This window comes from Pongo abelii, chromosome 12 (assembly GCF_028885655.2).
Source record: "Pongo abelii isolate AG06213 chromosome 12, NHGRI_mPonAbe1-v2.0_pri, whole genome shotgun sequence".
Classification (NCBI taxonomy): Eukaryota; Metazoa; Chordata; class Mammalia; order Primates; family Hominidae; genus Pongo; species Pongo abelii.
This window is the reverse complement of record NC_071997.2, coordinates 104,908,239-104,924,681: the sequence shown is the minus strand read 5'-3', so window position 1 is coordinate 104,924,681 and position 16,443 is coordinate 104,908,239. Positions and strand designations below refer to the sequence as shown.

The following is a 16,443-nucleotide window of genomic DNA, read 5'->3' as shown; positions in this document are numbered from 1 at the left end:
GAACACTTTGTCTCTTGCAAATCCAGTACATGTCAAACTTCTGAAATGCTACTCAAAACTTCACAATAGGTATTGAGGAGCTTGAGCCAAGATAGCCGAATAGCAACAGCTCCAGTCTACAGCTCCCAGCATGAGCGACACAGAAGACGGGTGATTTCTGCATTTCCATCTGAGGTACCGGGTTCATCTCACTAGGGAGTGCCAGACAGTGGGCACAGGACAGTGGGTGCAGCGCACCGTGTGCCAGCCGAAGCAGGGCGAGGCATTGCCTCACTCGGGAAGCGCAAGGGGTCAGGGAGTTCCCTTTCCTAGTCAAAGAAAGGGGTAACAGATGGCACCTGGAAAATCGGGTCACTCCCACCCCAATACTGTGCTTTTCCAACGGGCTTAAAAAACGGCGCACCAGGAGATTATATCCCGCACCTGGCTTGGAGGGTCCTACACCCACGGAATCTCGCTGATGGCTAGCACAGCAGTCTGAGATCAAACTGCAAGGCTGCCGCGAGGCTGGGGGAGGGGCGCCCGCCATTGCCCAGGCTTGCTTAGGTAAACAAAGCAGCCAGGAAGCTCGAACTGGGTGGAGCCCACCACAGCTCAAGGAGGCCTGCCTGCCTCTGTAGGCTCCACCTCTGGGGGCAGGGCACAGACAAACTAAAAGACAGCAGTAACCTCTGCAGACTTAAATGTCCCTGTCTGACAGCTTTGAAGAGAGGAGTGGTTCTCCCACCATGCAGTTGGAGATCTGAGAACGGGCAGACTGCCTCCTCAAGTGGGTCCCTGACCCCTGACCCTTGAGCAGCCTAACTGGGAGGCACCCCCCAGTAGGGGCAGACTGACACCTCACACGGCCGGGTACTCTTCTGAGACAAAACTTCCAGAGGAATGATCAGACAGCAGCATTCGCGGTTCACAAAAATCTGCTGTTCTGCAGCCACCACTGCTGCTACCCAGGCAAACAGTGTCTGGAGTGGACCTCTAGCAAACTCCAACAGACCTGCAGCTGAGGGTCCTGTCTGTTAGAAGGAAAACTAACAAACAGAAAGGACATCCACACCAAAAACCCATCTGTACATCACCATCATCAAAGACCAAAAGTAGATAAAACCACAAAGATGGGGAAAAAACAGAGCAGAAAAACTGGAAACTCTAAAAAGCAGAGTGCCTCTCCTCCTCCAAAGGAACGCAGCTCCTCACCAGCAATGGAACAAAGCTGGACGGAGAATGACTTTGACGAGCTGAGAGAAGAAGGCTTCAGACGATCAAAGTACTCCAAGCTACAGGAGGAAATTCAAACCAAAGGCAAAGAAGTCGAAAACTTTGAAAAAAATTTAGATGAACGTATAACTAGAATAACCAATACAGAGAAGTGCTTAAAGGAGCTGATGGAGCTGAAAGCCAAGACTCGAGAACTACGTGAAGAATGCAGAAGCCTCAGGAGCTGATGCGATCAACTGGAAGAAAGGGTATCAGTGATGGAAGATGAAATGAATGAAATGAAGCAAGAAGGGAAGTTTAGAGAAAAAAGAATAAAAAGAAACGAACAAAGCCTCCAAAAAATATGGGACTATGTGAAAAGACCAAATCTACATCTGATTAATGTACCTGAAAGTGACGGGGAGAATGGAACCAAGTTGGAAAACACTCTGCAGGATATTATCCAGGAGAACTTCCCCAATCTAGCAAGGCAGGCCAACATTCAGATTCAGGAAATACAGAGAACGCCACAAAGATAGTCCTCGAGAAGAGCAACTCCAAGACACATAATTGTCAGATTCACCAAAGTTGAAACGAAGGAAAAAATGTTAAGGCAGCCAGAGAGAAAGGTCGGGTTACCCTCAAAGGGAAGCCCATCGGACTAACAGCGGATCTCTCAGCAGAAACCCTACAAGCCAGAAGAGAGTGGGGGCCAATATTCAACATTCTTAAAGAAAAGAATTTTCAACCCAGAATTTCATATCCAGCCAAACTAGGCTTCATAAGTGAAGGAGAAATAAAATACTTTACAGACAAGCAAATGCTGAGAGATTTTGTCACTACCAGGCCTGCCCTAAAAGAGCTCCTGAAGGAAGCACTAAACATGGAAAGGAACAACCAGTACCAGCCACTGCAAAATCATGCCAAGTTGTAAAGACCATTGAGGCTAGGAAGAAACTGCATCAACTAATGAGCAAAATAACCAGCTAACATCATAATGACAGGATCAAATTCACACATAACAATATTAACTTTAAATGTAAATGGACTAAATGCTCCAATTAAAAGACACAGACTGGCAAATTGGATAAAGAGTCAAGATCCATCAGTGTGCTGTATTCAGGAAACCCATCTCACGTGCAGAGACACACATAGGCTCAAAAGAAAAGGATGGAGGAAGATCTACCAAGCAAACGGAAAACAAAAAAAGGCAGGGGTTGCAATCCTAGTCTCTGATAAAACAGACTTTAAACCAACAAAGATCAAAAGAGACAAAGAAGGCCATTACATAATGGTAAAGGGATCAATTAAACAAGAAGAGCTAACTATCCTAAATATATATGCACCCAATACAGGAGCACCCAGATTCATAAAGCAAGTCCTGAGTGACCTCCAAAGAGACTTAGACTCCCACACAATAATAATGGGAGACTTTAACACCCCACTGTCAACATTAGACAGATCAACGAGACAGAAAGTTAACAAGATACCCAGGAACTGAACTCAGCTCTGCACCAAGCAGACCTAATAGACATCTACAGAACTCTCCACCCCAAATCAACAGAATATATTTTTTTTTTTCAGCACCATGCCACACCTATTCCAAAATTGACCACATAGTTGGAAGTAAAGCTCTCCTCAGCAAATGTAAAAGATCAGAAATTATAACAAACTGTCTCTCAGACCACAGTGCAATCAAACTAGAACTCAGGATTAAGAAACTCACTCAAAACCGCTCAACTACATGGAAACTGAACAACCTGCTCCTGAATGACTACTGGGTACATGACAAAATGAAGGCAGAAATAAAGATGTTCTTTGAAACCAACGAGAACAAAGACACAACATACCAGAATCTCTGGGACACATTCAAAGCAGTGTGTAGAGGGAAATTTATAGCACTAAATGCCCACAAGAGAAAGCAGGAAAGATCCAAAATTGACACCCTAACATCACAATTAAAAGAACTAGAAAAGCAAGAGCAAACACATTCAAAAGCTAGCAGAAGGCAAGAAATAACTAAAATCAGAGCAGAACTGAAGGAAACAGAGACACAAAAAACCCTTCAAAAAATTAATGAATCCAGGAGCTGGTTTTTTGAAAGGATAAACAAAATTGATAGACCGCTAGCAAGACTAATAAAGAAGAAAAGAGAGAAGAATCAAATAGACGCAATAAAAAATGATAAAGGGGATATCACCACTGATCCCACAGAAATACAAACTACCATCAGAGAATACTACAAACACCTCTACGCAAATAAACTAGAAAATCTAGAAGTGGATAAATTCCTCGACACATACACTCTCCCAAGACTAAACCAGGAAGAAGTTGAATCTCTGAATAGACCAATAACAGGCTCTGAAATTGTGGCAATAATCAATAGCTTACCAACCAAAAAGGGTCCAGGACCAGATGGATTCACAGCCGAATTCTACCAGAGGTACAAGGAGGAACTGGTACCATTCCTTCTGAAACTATTCCAATCAATAGAAAAAGAGGGAATCCTCCCTACCTCATTTTTTGAGGCCAGCATCATCCTGATACCAAAGCTGGGCAGAGACACAACCAAAAAAGAGAATTTTGGACCAATACCCTTGATGAACATTGATGCAAAAATCCTCAATAAAATACTGGCAAACCGAATCCAGCAGCACATCAAAAAGCTTATCCACCATGATCAAGTGGGCTTCATCCCTGGGATGCAAGGCTGGTTCAATATATGCAAATCAATAAATGTAATCCAGCATATAAACAGAACCAAAGACAAAAACCACATGATTATCTCAATAGATGCAGAAAAGGCCTTTGACAAAATTCAACAACCTTCATGCTAAAAACTCTCAATAAATTAGGTATTGATGGGACATATCTCAAAATAATAAGAGCTATCTATGACAAACCCACAGCCAATATCATACTGAATGGGCAAAAACTGGAAGCATTCCCTTTGAAAACTGGCACAAGACAGGGATGCCCTCTCTCACCACTCCTATTCAACATAGTGTTGGAAGTTCTGGCCAGGGCAATTAGGCAGGAGAAGGAAATAAAGGGTATTCAATCAGGAAAAGAGGAAGTCAAATTGTCCCTGTTTGCAGATGACATGATTGTATATCTAGAAAACCCCATTGTCTCAGCCCAAAATCTCCTTAAGCTGATAAGCAACTTCAGCAAAGTCTCAGGATACATAATCAATGTACAAAAATCACAAGCATTCTTATACACCAATAACAGACAAACAGAGAGCCAAATCATGAGTGAACTCCCATTCACAATTGCTTCAAAGAGAATAAAATACCTAGGAATCCAACTTACAAGGGACGTGAAGGGCCTCTTCCAGGAGAACTACAAACCACTGCTCAATGAAATAAAAGAGGATACAAAGAAATGGAAGAACATTCCATGCTCATGGGTAGGAAGAATCAATATCGTGAAAATGGCCATACTGCCCAAGGTAATTTATAGATTCAGTGCCATCCCCATCAAGCTACCAATGACTTTCTTCACAGAATTGGAAAAAACTATTTTAAAGTTCATATGGAACCAAAAAAGAGCCCGCATCGCCAAGTCAATCCTAAGCCAAAAGAACAAAGCTGGAGGCATCATGCTACGTGACTTCAAAATATACTACAAGGCTACAGTAACCAAAACAGCACGGTACTGGTACCAAAACAGAGATATAGATCAATGGAACAGAACAGAGCCCTCAGAAATAATGCCGCATATCTACAACTATCTGATCTTTGACAAACCTGAGAAAAACAAGCAATGGAGAAAGGATTCCCTATTTAATAAATGGTGTTGGGAAAACTGGCTAGCCATATGTAGAAAGCTGAAACTGGATCCCTTCCTTACACCTTATACAAAAATTAATTCAAGATGGATTAAAGACTTAAACGTTAGACCAAAACCCATAAAAACCCTAGAAGAAAACCTAGGCATTACCATTCAGGACATAGGCATGGGCAAGGACTTCATGTCTAAAACACCAAAAGCAATGGCAACAAAAGCCAAAATTGACAAATGGGATCTAATTAAACTCAAGAGCTTCTGCACAGCAAAAGAAACTACCATCAGAGTGAACAGGCAACCTACAAAATGGGAGAAAATTTTCACAACCTACTCATCTGACAAAGGGCTAATATCCAGAATCTACAATGAACTCAAACAAATTTACAAGAAAAAAACAAACCCATCAAAAAGTGGGCGAAGGACATGAACAGACACTTCTCAAAAGAAGACATTTATGCAGCCAAAAAACACATGAAAAAATGCTCACCATCACTGGCCATCAGAGAAATGCAAATCAAAACCACAATGAGATACCATCTCACACCAGTTAGAATGGCAATCATTAAAAAGTCAGGAAACAACAGGTGCTGGAGAGGATGTGGAGAAATAGGAACACTTTTACACTGTTGGTGGGACTGTAAACTAGTTCAACCACTGTGGAAGTCAGTGTGGCGATTCCTCAGGGATCTAGAACTCGAAATACCATTTGACCCAGCCATCCCATTACTGGGTATATACCCAAAGGACTATAAATCATGCTGCTATAAAGACACATGCACACGTATGTTTATTGCGGTAGTATTCACAATAGCAAAGACTTGGAACCAACCCAAATGTCCAACAATGATAGACTGGATTAAGAAAATGTGGCACATATACACCATGGAATACTATGCAGCCATAGAAAATGATGAGTTCATGTCCTTTGTAGGGACATGGATGAAATTGGAAATCATCATTCTCAGTAAACTATCTCAAGAACAAAAAACCAAACACTGCATATTCTCACTCATAGGTGGGTATTGAACAATGAGAACACATGGACATAGGAAGGGGAACATCACACTCTGGGGACTGTTGTGGGGTGGAGGGGAGTGGGGAGAGATAGCTTTAGGAGATATACCTAATGCTAAATGACGAGTTAATGGGTGCAGCACACCAGCATGGCACATGTATACATATGTAACTAACCTGCACATTGTGCACATGTACCCTAAAACTTAAAGTATAATAATAATAAAATAAAAAAAAAACAAAAAAAACTTCACAATAACCCAATGTGTTAGTATTTGAGAGCCAAAAGATAAAAACTTTAATCCTGGCTCCAAAACTTTAATCCTGGCTCCAATCTTAATTAGGTATTAGCTGGGGGAAAATCAGTTAATTCTTTCTAGACTTGTGCTTCCTATATTTAACATGAACAGGGTGGTCATTTCAACACAAAAATGAACTCAAGTTTCTTTGCTACTCTGATATTCTCTAGTTCCACTGTCCCTAAGTTCCCCAACAACACTTTACACATTATAAATATCTTTGTTACATGGGTGGTTCAGCTTTGTGTAGTTTTTTTCTTCCCTTAAGAATGTTGTATTGGTATATGGAAGATTCTATTTTGTATTTTAACATTCTTTTTTATGTTTATATCTTCTGTCATTTCATTGTCTCCAGTTAATATTTGTAAATTTTTTGAGCTAAATTTGTCATTAGCGTCTCCATTACAATTATGAAAGAATACCTGTATTTTTTTTAAATCTCAAAACAAAATTAGGATTTTTTTCCCCAGAGAGAATTTGACTATCTCTTAATTATTTGATACCATCTATTTTGATTTTTAAAGAATATAATCCCCACCCCCAGTAAAAGTAGTAAGCATGGAATGCTTTTGTTCCATAAGATGGCATTCTTTCCAAGGACTCTACCTTCTAGGTCTTGTCAATGTGGGAAAGTAAAGTTTCAACATTAGTGTTTCCTTATAAAAGATCAGAGAGTGAATGCTTGATTCATGCCCACTTTACTAAACAGTTGTTTCCAACTATTTTAGCCCCTAAATATTTCTTTAATTTTTTTCCTCTTTTTGATTCCCAGCACTACTGTCCTAGTTCGTACCATCATCAATATTTGTGAGTACTACTGCTTTACCTTTCAAATGGGTCTTCCTGTCTTCAAGAAGAATGCCTTTGATGCCTTCAAAACATTGGCTTCTTTTAAATCTGACTTTAGCACTAAGTGAACTATGTGAAATATTAATCTGGCTGTCATTCTTGTACTTTGAGCCCTTCACTGGCTTTCAGGGCCTACAGAATAAAACCTAAGCACCTCAGCATGGCTGATTAGGCCTTTCATCACCACTGTATATCCTGATGTTCTAAGACCCAAGGGTTGCTGCCTCAGCAGATACCACGCAAGCACATATGTGCCTCACAGCACATACCACACAAGCACATCCATCATTTTGCTTCTGTGTGTAACCCCAGGTGGTGGAATGCCTTCCTTCCCCATTTTTTCTGGGTTAGCACCTGCTTATTTTAAAAAATTTGGCTCAGGGGGCATCTCTTCCAGGAAGTTTTCCCTGTTCTCTCGCATAACCTGCAGGCACTTACCATGTCATACTATAATAATCTCTTTTTGTGTCTGCCTTCTTCTTTGGACTGTAAATTCCCCAAGAGCAGTGCTGTGGTTCAAATGTTTGTTCCCTCCTAAACACATGTTGAAATTTAATTGTCAGTGAAATGGCACTGGGAGGTGAGACTTTTAAGTGGAGTTTAGGTCATGAGAGCTCTGTCTTCATGAATGGATTAATGCCATTATCATGGGAGTGGGTTTGTTATCAAGGGAGTGAGTTCCTAATAAAAGGACAAGTTTAGCCCCCTTTCACCTCTCTCTCTTCCCCCCCACCTGCTTTATTCTTCTACCATGGAATGATAGAGCAATCTCAACAGATGCCCTTGATCTTGGACTCTCCATTCTGGAGAGAACCATGAGCCAATACATTTCTGCTTATTACAAATTATCCAGTCTTAAAGGGGATATTACCACTGACTCCACAGAAATACAAATAACCATCAGAGAATATTATAAACATCTCTATGCACACAAACTAGAAAATTTAGAAGAAATGGATAAATTCCGGGACACATACACCCTCCCAAGACAGAACCAGGAAGAAACTGAATCCTTGAACAGACCAACAATGAGCTCCGAAATTGAATCAGTAATAAGTAGCCTACCAACTAAAAAACAGGCCAGAAGCAGATGAATTCACAGCTGAATTCTATCAGATGTACAAAGAAGAGCTAGTACCATTGCTACTGAAACTATTTCAAAAAACTGAGGAGGAGGGACTCCTCCCTAACTCGTTCTATGAGGCCAACATCATCCTGATACCAAAACCTGGCACAAGAAAAAAAGAAAATTGAATCCAGCAGCACATCAAAAAGCTAATCCACCATGATCAAGTAGACTTTTCCCTGGGATGCAAGGTTGGTTTGACATATGCAAATCAATAACTGTGATTCATCACATAAACAGACCTAAAGGCAAAAACCACATGATTATCTCAATAGTTGTAGAAAAGGCTTTCCATAAAATGAACACTCCTTCATGTTAAAAACTCTCAATAAACTAGGTATTGAAGGACCATATGTCAAAATAATAAGAACCATCTATGACAAACCCACAGCCAACATCATACTGAATGAGAAAAAGCTGGAAGCATTTCCCTTGAAAACCAGCACAAGACAAGAATGCCTCCTCTCACCACTCCTATTCAACATAGTATTGGAAGTCCTTGCCAGAGTAACCAGGCAAGAGAAAGAAATAAAAGGCATCCAAGTAGGAAGAGAGGAAGTCAAACTATCCCTCTTTGTATGATTCTATACCTAGGAAACCCCATAATCTTGGCCCAAAAGCTCCTTAAGCTGATAAACAACTTCAGCAAAGTCTCAGGATACAAAATCAAGATACAAAAAATCACCAGCATTCCTATACACCAAGAGTCAAGCCAAAAGCCTAATTAAGGACACAATCCCATCCACAATTACCACATACACAAAATAAAATACCTAGAAATACAGTTATCCAGGGAGATGAAAAATCTCTACAATGAAAACTACAAAATATTGATTGAAGAAATCAGAGGTGACACAAACAGAAAAAACATTCCATGCTCATGGACAGGAAGAATCAATATCATTAAAATGGCCATATTGCCCAAAGCAATTTACAGATTCAATGCTATTCTTATTAAGCTACCATGACATTCATCACAGAACTAGAAAAAAGAATTTTAAAATTCAGATGGGGCTGCACACGATGGCTCACACCTGTAATCCCAGCACTTTGGGAGGCTGAGGTGGGTGGGTTGCTTCAGCCCAGGAGTTCGAGACCAGCCTGAGCAACATGGCAAAACCCCGTCTCTGCAAACAAACAAACAAACAAACAAAAAACAGAAATTGGCTGGGCATGCTGGTGTGTGCCTGCAGTTCCAGCTACTTGGGAGGTTAAGGTCACGGGATTGCTGGAGCCTGGAAGTTGAGGCTACAGTAAGCCATGATCACACTGCTGCACTCCAGCCTGGGGGAAAGAACAAGATCCTGTCTCAAGAAAAATAAGGCCGGGCGCAGTGGCTCACCTCTGCAATCCCAGCACTTTGGGAGGTCGAGACTGGCAAATCACCTGAGGTCAAGAGTTTGAGACCAGCCTGGTCAACATGGAGAAACCCCATCTCTACTAAAAATACAAAAGTTAGCCAGCCGTGGCAGTGTGGGCCTGTAGTCCCAGTTACTTGGGAGGCTGAGGCAGGAGAATTGCTTGAATCTGGGAGGCAGAGGTTGCAGTGAGCCAAGACTGTGCCACTACACTCCAGCCTGGGTGACAGAGTGAGACTCTGTCTCAAAATAAATAAATAAATAAATAAAATAAAATAAAAATTCATATGGAACCAAAAAAGAGCCTGAATAGCCAAGGCAATCCTAAGGAAAAAGAAAGCTGGAGGCATCACACTACCTGACTTCAAACTATACTTCAGGGCTACAGTAACCAAAACAGCATGGTACTGGTACAAACACAGACATATAGACCAATGGAACAGAATAAAGAGCCCCCAAAATAAGGCCACATACCTACAACCATCTGATCTTTGACAAAACGGATAAAAACAAGCAATGGAAAAAGGACTCCCTATTCAATAAATGGTGCTGGAATAACTGGCTAGCCACGTGCAGAAGACTGAAACTGGACCCCTTTCTTACACCATTTACAAAAATCGACTCAAGATGAATTAAAGACGAATGTAAAACCTAAAACTATAAAAACCCTGGAAGACAACCTCGGCAATACCACTCTGGACATAGCACAGGCAAAAATTTCATGGCAAAATGCCAAAAGCAATTGCAACCAAAGCAAAAATTGACAAATGAGGTCTAATTAAACTGAAGAAAACTAAAAGCTTCTGTACAGTAGAAGAAACTATTGAGTAAACAGACAACCTACAGAATGGGAGAAAATTTTTGCAAACTATGCATCTGACAAAGGTCTAATATCCAGCACCTAAAAGGAACTTAAATCTACAAGAAAAAGACAACCCCATTAAAAACTGGGCAAAGAACATGAACAAACACTTTTCAAAAGAAGACATACATTTTATTTTATTTGCAATAAGCATATCAAAAAAAACTCAACATCACTGATCATTAGAGAAATACAAATCAAAACCACAATGAGATACCATCTCATACCAGTCAGAATGACTATTACTAAACAGTCAAAAATTAACAGATGCTGGCAAGGCTGTGGAGAAAAAGGAATGCTTATACACTGTTGGTGGGAGTGTAAATTAGTTCAACCATTGTGGAAATCAGGGTTGCAATTCCTTCAGAAGCTAAAAACAGAATTACCATTCGACCCAGCAATCCCATTACTGGGTATATACTCACAGGAATACAAATCATTCTGTAACAAAGACACATGCATGTGTATGTTCATTACAGCACTATTCACAATAGCAAAGACATGGAATCAACCTAAATGCCCATCAATGGTAGACTGGATAAAGAAAACGTGGTACATATACACTATGGAATACTACACAGTTGTTAAAAAGAACGAGATCATGTACTTTGCCAGAACATGGATGGAGCTGGAGGCCATTATCCTTAGCACACTAACACAGGTATAGAAAGCTAAATACTGCATGTTCTTACTTATAAGTGGGAGCTAAATGATGAGAACACCTGGACACACAGAAGTGAACAACACACACTGGGGTCTACCTGAGGGTGGAGGGTGAAAGGAGGGAAGAGGATCAGGAAAAATAACTAATGAGAACTAGGCTTAATACCTGGGTGACAAAAAAAAAAAAATAATGCCTGGGTACAACAAACTCGCATGACATGAGTTTACCTATATAACAAACCTGCACATGTACCTCTGAACTTAAAATAAAAGTGAAAAAAGATAAATTACCCAGTCTTAGGTATTCTGTTATGGCAGTACAAAACGGACTAAGACAAGACAAGCAGTAACCATGTTTTCATAACTGCAGTATTCTTTTTTTTTTTTTTGAGACGGAGTCTGGCTCTGTCACCCAGGCTGGAGTGCAGTGGCACGATCTCAGCTCACTGCAAGCTCCGCCTCCCCAGTTCACGCCATTCTCCTGCCTCAGCCTCCCGAGTAGCTGGGACTACAGGCGTCCGCCACCACGCCCAGCTAGTTGTTTGCATTTTTAGTAGAGATGGGGTTTCACCGTATTAGCCAGGATGGTCTTGATCTCCTGACCTCGTGATCTGCCCGCCTCGGCCTCCCAAAGTGTTGGAATTACAGGCGTGAACCACCGCGCCCGGCCTCCTAACTGCAGTATTCTTAGTGTTTAGCACACTATAAGTATTTCAATATTATAAACAAGTCATCAAAATACGAGAGCAAAACTCATCACAAAGTCCACCTTACTTTCTTCTCCTTAGATTACAGACATGAAAAGCCTAAGGCACAGAGAGCTGGCAAAGGAATGGATTGCTAAAGGGACTGCTTTGTAATAGTACACAGTAGGTGCTCTTTCTTTGTCATATGGATTTATTTTTTTTTTTTTTAAGAGATACAGTCTCATCACCCTGTTACCTAGGCTGGTCTCAAACTCCTGGGTTCAAACAATCCTCCCACATCTGCCTCCCAAAGTGCTGGGATTACAGGCATGAGCCAATGCACCCAGCCATAATTTTTTAATGAATATTTTCATTAAAGGGACATAGCAAATTTCCCATGAATGATTACTTTTGATATTAGGGAATACAGTTGACACAACTATGTTTAACAAAATACTAATTTAATACATGATTGGTAACTGATAAGCAACTTTTCAGACCAATTTAAGAAGCAGAAAGAATAATGAAGGATATTATATTCCTTGAATACTGGGAAAGCATGATACTTTTTGGATCAATATTCCTTTTTTAGTTTCTGAAAATGTGACTATAAAAGAGATTTCTCTGTTCTAAATATGACAAGCCAAGAGGCTTCTTGACTCTCTAACCTGTGTCCCAGTTAGAAAGTACTGTATTATGTCAAACAAATACAAACTTTGATAGGTTTGTAAAACCTATCAAAAAAAACATAAAAAAAAATTCTCTCTTTTTTTTTTTATGTTTAACAGGGTCTCACTCTGTTGTCCAGGCTGGAGTATAGTGTACAATCAAGGCTCACTGCAGCCTCAAACTCCAGGTCTTCAGCGATCCTCCCACCTCAGCCCCCCAGTAGCTGGGACTGACTACAGGATCACACCACTATGCCCAGCTAATTTGTGTATTTTTTGCAGAGATGGGGTTTTGCCATGTTGCCCAGGCTGGTCTTAACTCCTGAGCTCAAGCGATCCACCCGCCTTGGCTTCCCAAAGTGCTGGGATTATAGGCTTGAGCCACCACTGTGCCTGACCATAACTTTTTTTTTTTTTTTTTTTAAGTAATCTAGGTCCAATGCTTCATCCGCTTTGGATCTAAAAGCTTCTAAATTCACTTATTCCACTATCCAATTAAACCTTTTGAAAATTAGGCACTCATTTCCTGATTTGGCAGGATTAAGTTTAGATGCTTGGGTGAACACGAGTCTTATCTCTCAAGCCATCACTTTTAATTGGCAGCATGTAAACAGATAACACAGAATTTTAGTTGACATCAGAGTCTATTGCCATGGAAATATAAACATAGGTTTGTGTTAAGCTTGTCTCAAAGCAAGTTTTAGGACTGCAGAGAGACTTGAAGAGAGACACGAAGTCAATTTTATTAAAAATTTATCCTTTAAATGTTGTAGTGCCCTAGGAGATCAGACCCTCAGTGATCTCATCCAGCCTCATGGCTTTAAATACCATCGATACACTGATGACTCTGAAATTTATATCTCTGGGTTGGACCTCTTCTTTGAACTCTAAACTCTTGTATCTATCTTCTTGACCTCCTCAATTGGATGTCTAGTAGGTACCTCAACCCTCCCATGTCTACTCTGTGCTCCTGATACTGCCCTCTCCCACCCAACTTTCTCTGCATACAATCTTCTGCATTTTTGTAGAGGTCAACTTCCTCTAATCCTGTCAACTCTACCCCAAAAATATAATCGAAAGATGCTTTCTCTCCACTTGCACTGCTTTCAAGCTACCATCATTTCTTGCCTAGATTGTTGGGATTGACTCTGAATTTGTCTCCCTGCTTCTGTATTTGCCTTCTCCTTCATGCTATTTATTCTCATATAGCCCTTGGAGAGATCCTATTATAATCAAAATAAGATTATGTCACTCCCCTACTCAAATCCTCCACTAGCTTTTCATCTCATCCAGAGTATGACTCAATGTCCTTTAATCACTGATTGCTGTCTCCTGACTCTTTTTTTCTTCTTCATCCATACTGGACTCCATGTTCTTCACTGAATAGGGCCTTTGAGTATGCTATTCCTTCTGCCTGGAATGCTCTTCCCTCAGATTATGACTTGTTTTCTTTGCTCCTTTAGGTCTTTACTCTAAATGACCTTTTCAGTGAGGCTTTCTGAAGCCAGTAATCTAAACTTCCTATTCCCATCCCTCCTTACATGTTTAATTTTTCTCCTTAGCTTTTATCTAACATACTATGTAATTAACTTATTTCTACTGATACTGTCTTACTAGAATGTAAACTTCATGAGGCAGGGATTTTTGTCTGTGTTTTCACTGCTGTATCCTCTGCACATCAGGAAGTGCCTGGCACATAGTATAAATTCAATAAATATTTCTTGAATGAATAATTAAAAAAATGGGTGATACAGGTCATAAAAAATAAGGATTACTAATGAAAACATGATTAACAAAGGCCTATAAGCCTAACATCTAAAAATATTCACACATTGTTGTTTTTTTTGTGGAAATCTGTCTTTGGAAAATCTTTGACTTTATACCCCATAAGACCAGGGTTGATTTCTTGTATCTTTGTAATGTGTAACTTTAGAGATGAGTGTTCAAGAAGGAAGAGGATAATGAGAAAAATATGTGAGTATTAAATAATTTCAATTGTTTGCCATGCTGTATGAGCTAATGATTTTTAAAAATTATTACTACATAGGACTTACTATTCATAGCTGACTGAAATTAGAAATGAAAAAAAAGGTTATTCATTGATTGAATTAGCAGTGTCTGGCACACAGTAATGTAATATATAAAGTAAGTTGGGCTTGGATGCCATCCAAAAGGGCTTAGTTATTGAAGCAGTTTTATTTCTGAAGTGATACTAAAGAATAGGCATGGGTGTCCAGGCTAGTTACAGTTAAATTTAGGAATGAGGCACAGTAATAAAGATACTATCTTTAGACTTGAAAATTATAAATCCTTAGTTGTTATTCCTTATCAGTTTATAAAGTTAACAATGAATGTACAGACTACAAGCTATCAAATGTACTGTAGATGAAAAGGGCAATAAACACTAGTCAGAGTTAGAGGTAGAATGATATAGTGGAAATGTAAGAATTGGGGCCAGGCACGGTGGCTCACGCCTGTAACCCCAGCACTTTGGGACACCAAGTAGGAGGATTGCTTGAGCCCAGGAGTTCAAGACCAGCCTGGGTAATATAGCGAGAACCCATCTTTAACAAAATAAAAAATAGAAAATATATATTTAAAAAAATAAAAAAGAAAGGTAAGGATTGGGAGACCTGTGTAGTAGCCTTTACTATGCCACTTACTGGCTGTGTGATTTGGAGTAAGTCATTGAAGCTCTCTTCCTTATCTCACTTGTGAAATGTGAGGACAGAATGATAGGCTTCAAAGAGTCTCTGAGAACTAAGTATTGTAGGATTTTTTACTTCAAGTTTAACCACTGTGGTAGCAAAAATAACATACTCTCTGCTCTCCTCTCCCAAAGGATGTCCACATCCAAATCCCCAGAATTTGTGAATATGTTGTTACATGGCAAGGGGAAATTAAGGTTCCTAATAAGCCACCATAAAATAAAGAGATTATTTTGAATTATCTGGTTGTGCCTAATGTAATCAAAAGAGTTCTTATAACGTAGAAGAGGGAGCCAGAAGACTGGGGGTCAGAGTGATGTGATGTGAGAAAGACCTGAACAACCATTGCTGGCTTTGAAGATGGAGGAAGGGGCCACGATGAGCCAAGGATGTGGGCAGCCTCTGGAAGGTGGAAAAGGAAAGAAAACAGATCCTCCTCTAGAGTCTCCAGAATGGAGCTCAGCCCTGCTGACACCTTGATTTTAGCCCAGTGAGACCTGTATCAGACTTCTGACCTCCAGAACTGTAAAAAAATAAACTTGCGTTACTTAATTATTAAGTTTGGTAATTTGTTACAGCAGCAGTAGATAACTAATATAATCATGATACTAACTGTAACTAGAAAAGTTGCACCCAAGTTTATCACAGATGCAGGGTTTTAAATGAAAATCCTATACTCAGATTTCTGTAAAGATCTTCAGTGTCATAAGTAATGAGAGATCATGAAAAGTTTGTTGAAAACCTATGGGAATTAGCAGAGAGAGTCTATACGGGAATAAAATTTTTACTAATGATTTTACTAATGATTTTTTACTGATGATTTTACTATTTTACTAATCATTAGTAAATTTTTTACTAATGATTTTGCTAATCGTTAGTAAAATTTTTACTGATTCATGTGAAGAGAAGAAACTTGGATATTTTATGAAGGAAAGAATATGGCCAAGAGGAGAAAGTCTTCTCTGGGCTTCAGTTTATTTATCTAAAAACTGAAGGACTAGAATAAATAATTTCCAAATTTTTCTAGCTCTGAAGTAAGATTTTAAAACCCTGACGGACACTAAAATGGGCCTTTGACACCACTCCCCTACCCCACCCCACAAAGTACTATAGTTATTTTTAGTATCTGATGGTCAAGCTTCACAGAAAGCTCTCAGTTTGGTAACAAGGAAGTAGCTCTGAATTTTAACCCTGACATTTTTATTCAGGTAGGATGTATGAGAA

At 39.8% G+C, this 16,443-nt stretch overlaps 2 protein-coding genes across 10 annotated transcripts in view; one reads left to right on the top strand and one right to left on the bottom strand.

Moving 5' to 3' along the window:
- RBKS (ribokinase) overlaps positions 1 to 16,443 on the bottom strand; it is a 114,821-nt gene that overhangs the window by 95,898 nt on the left and 2,480 nt on the right. The window lies entirely within an intron of this gene.
- BABAM2 (BRISC and BRCA1 A complex member 2) overlaps positions 14,327 to 16,443 on the top strand; it is a 457,873-nt gene continuing 455,756 nt past the window's right edge. The window contains exon 1 of one of the 2 annotated variants that reach the window (XM_024241865.3): positions 14,327 to 14,485. The gene's annotated coding sequence lies outside the window, so the exon portion shown is untranslated. The remainder of the gene's footprint in view (positions 14,486 to 16,443) is intronic. The other variant, XM_054545237.2, reaches the window with a different exon arrangement.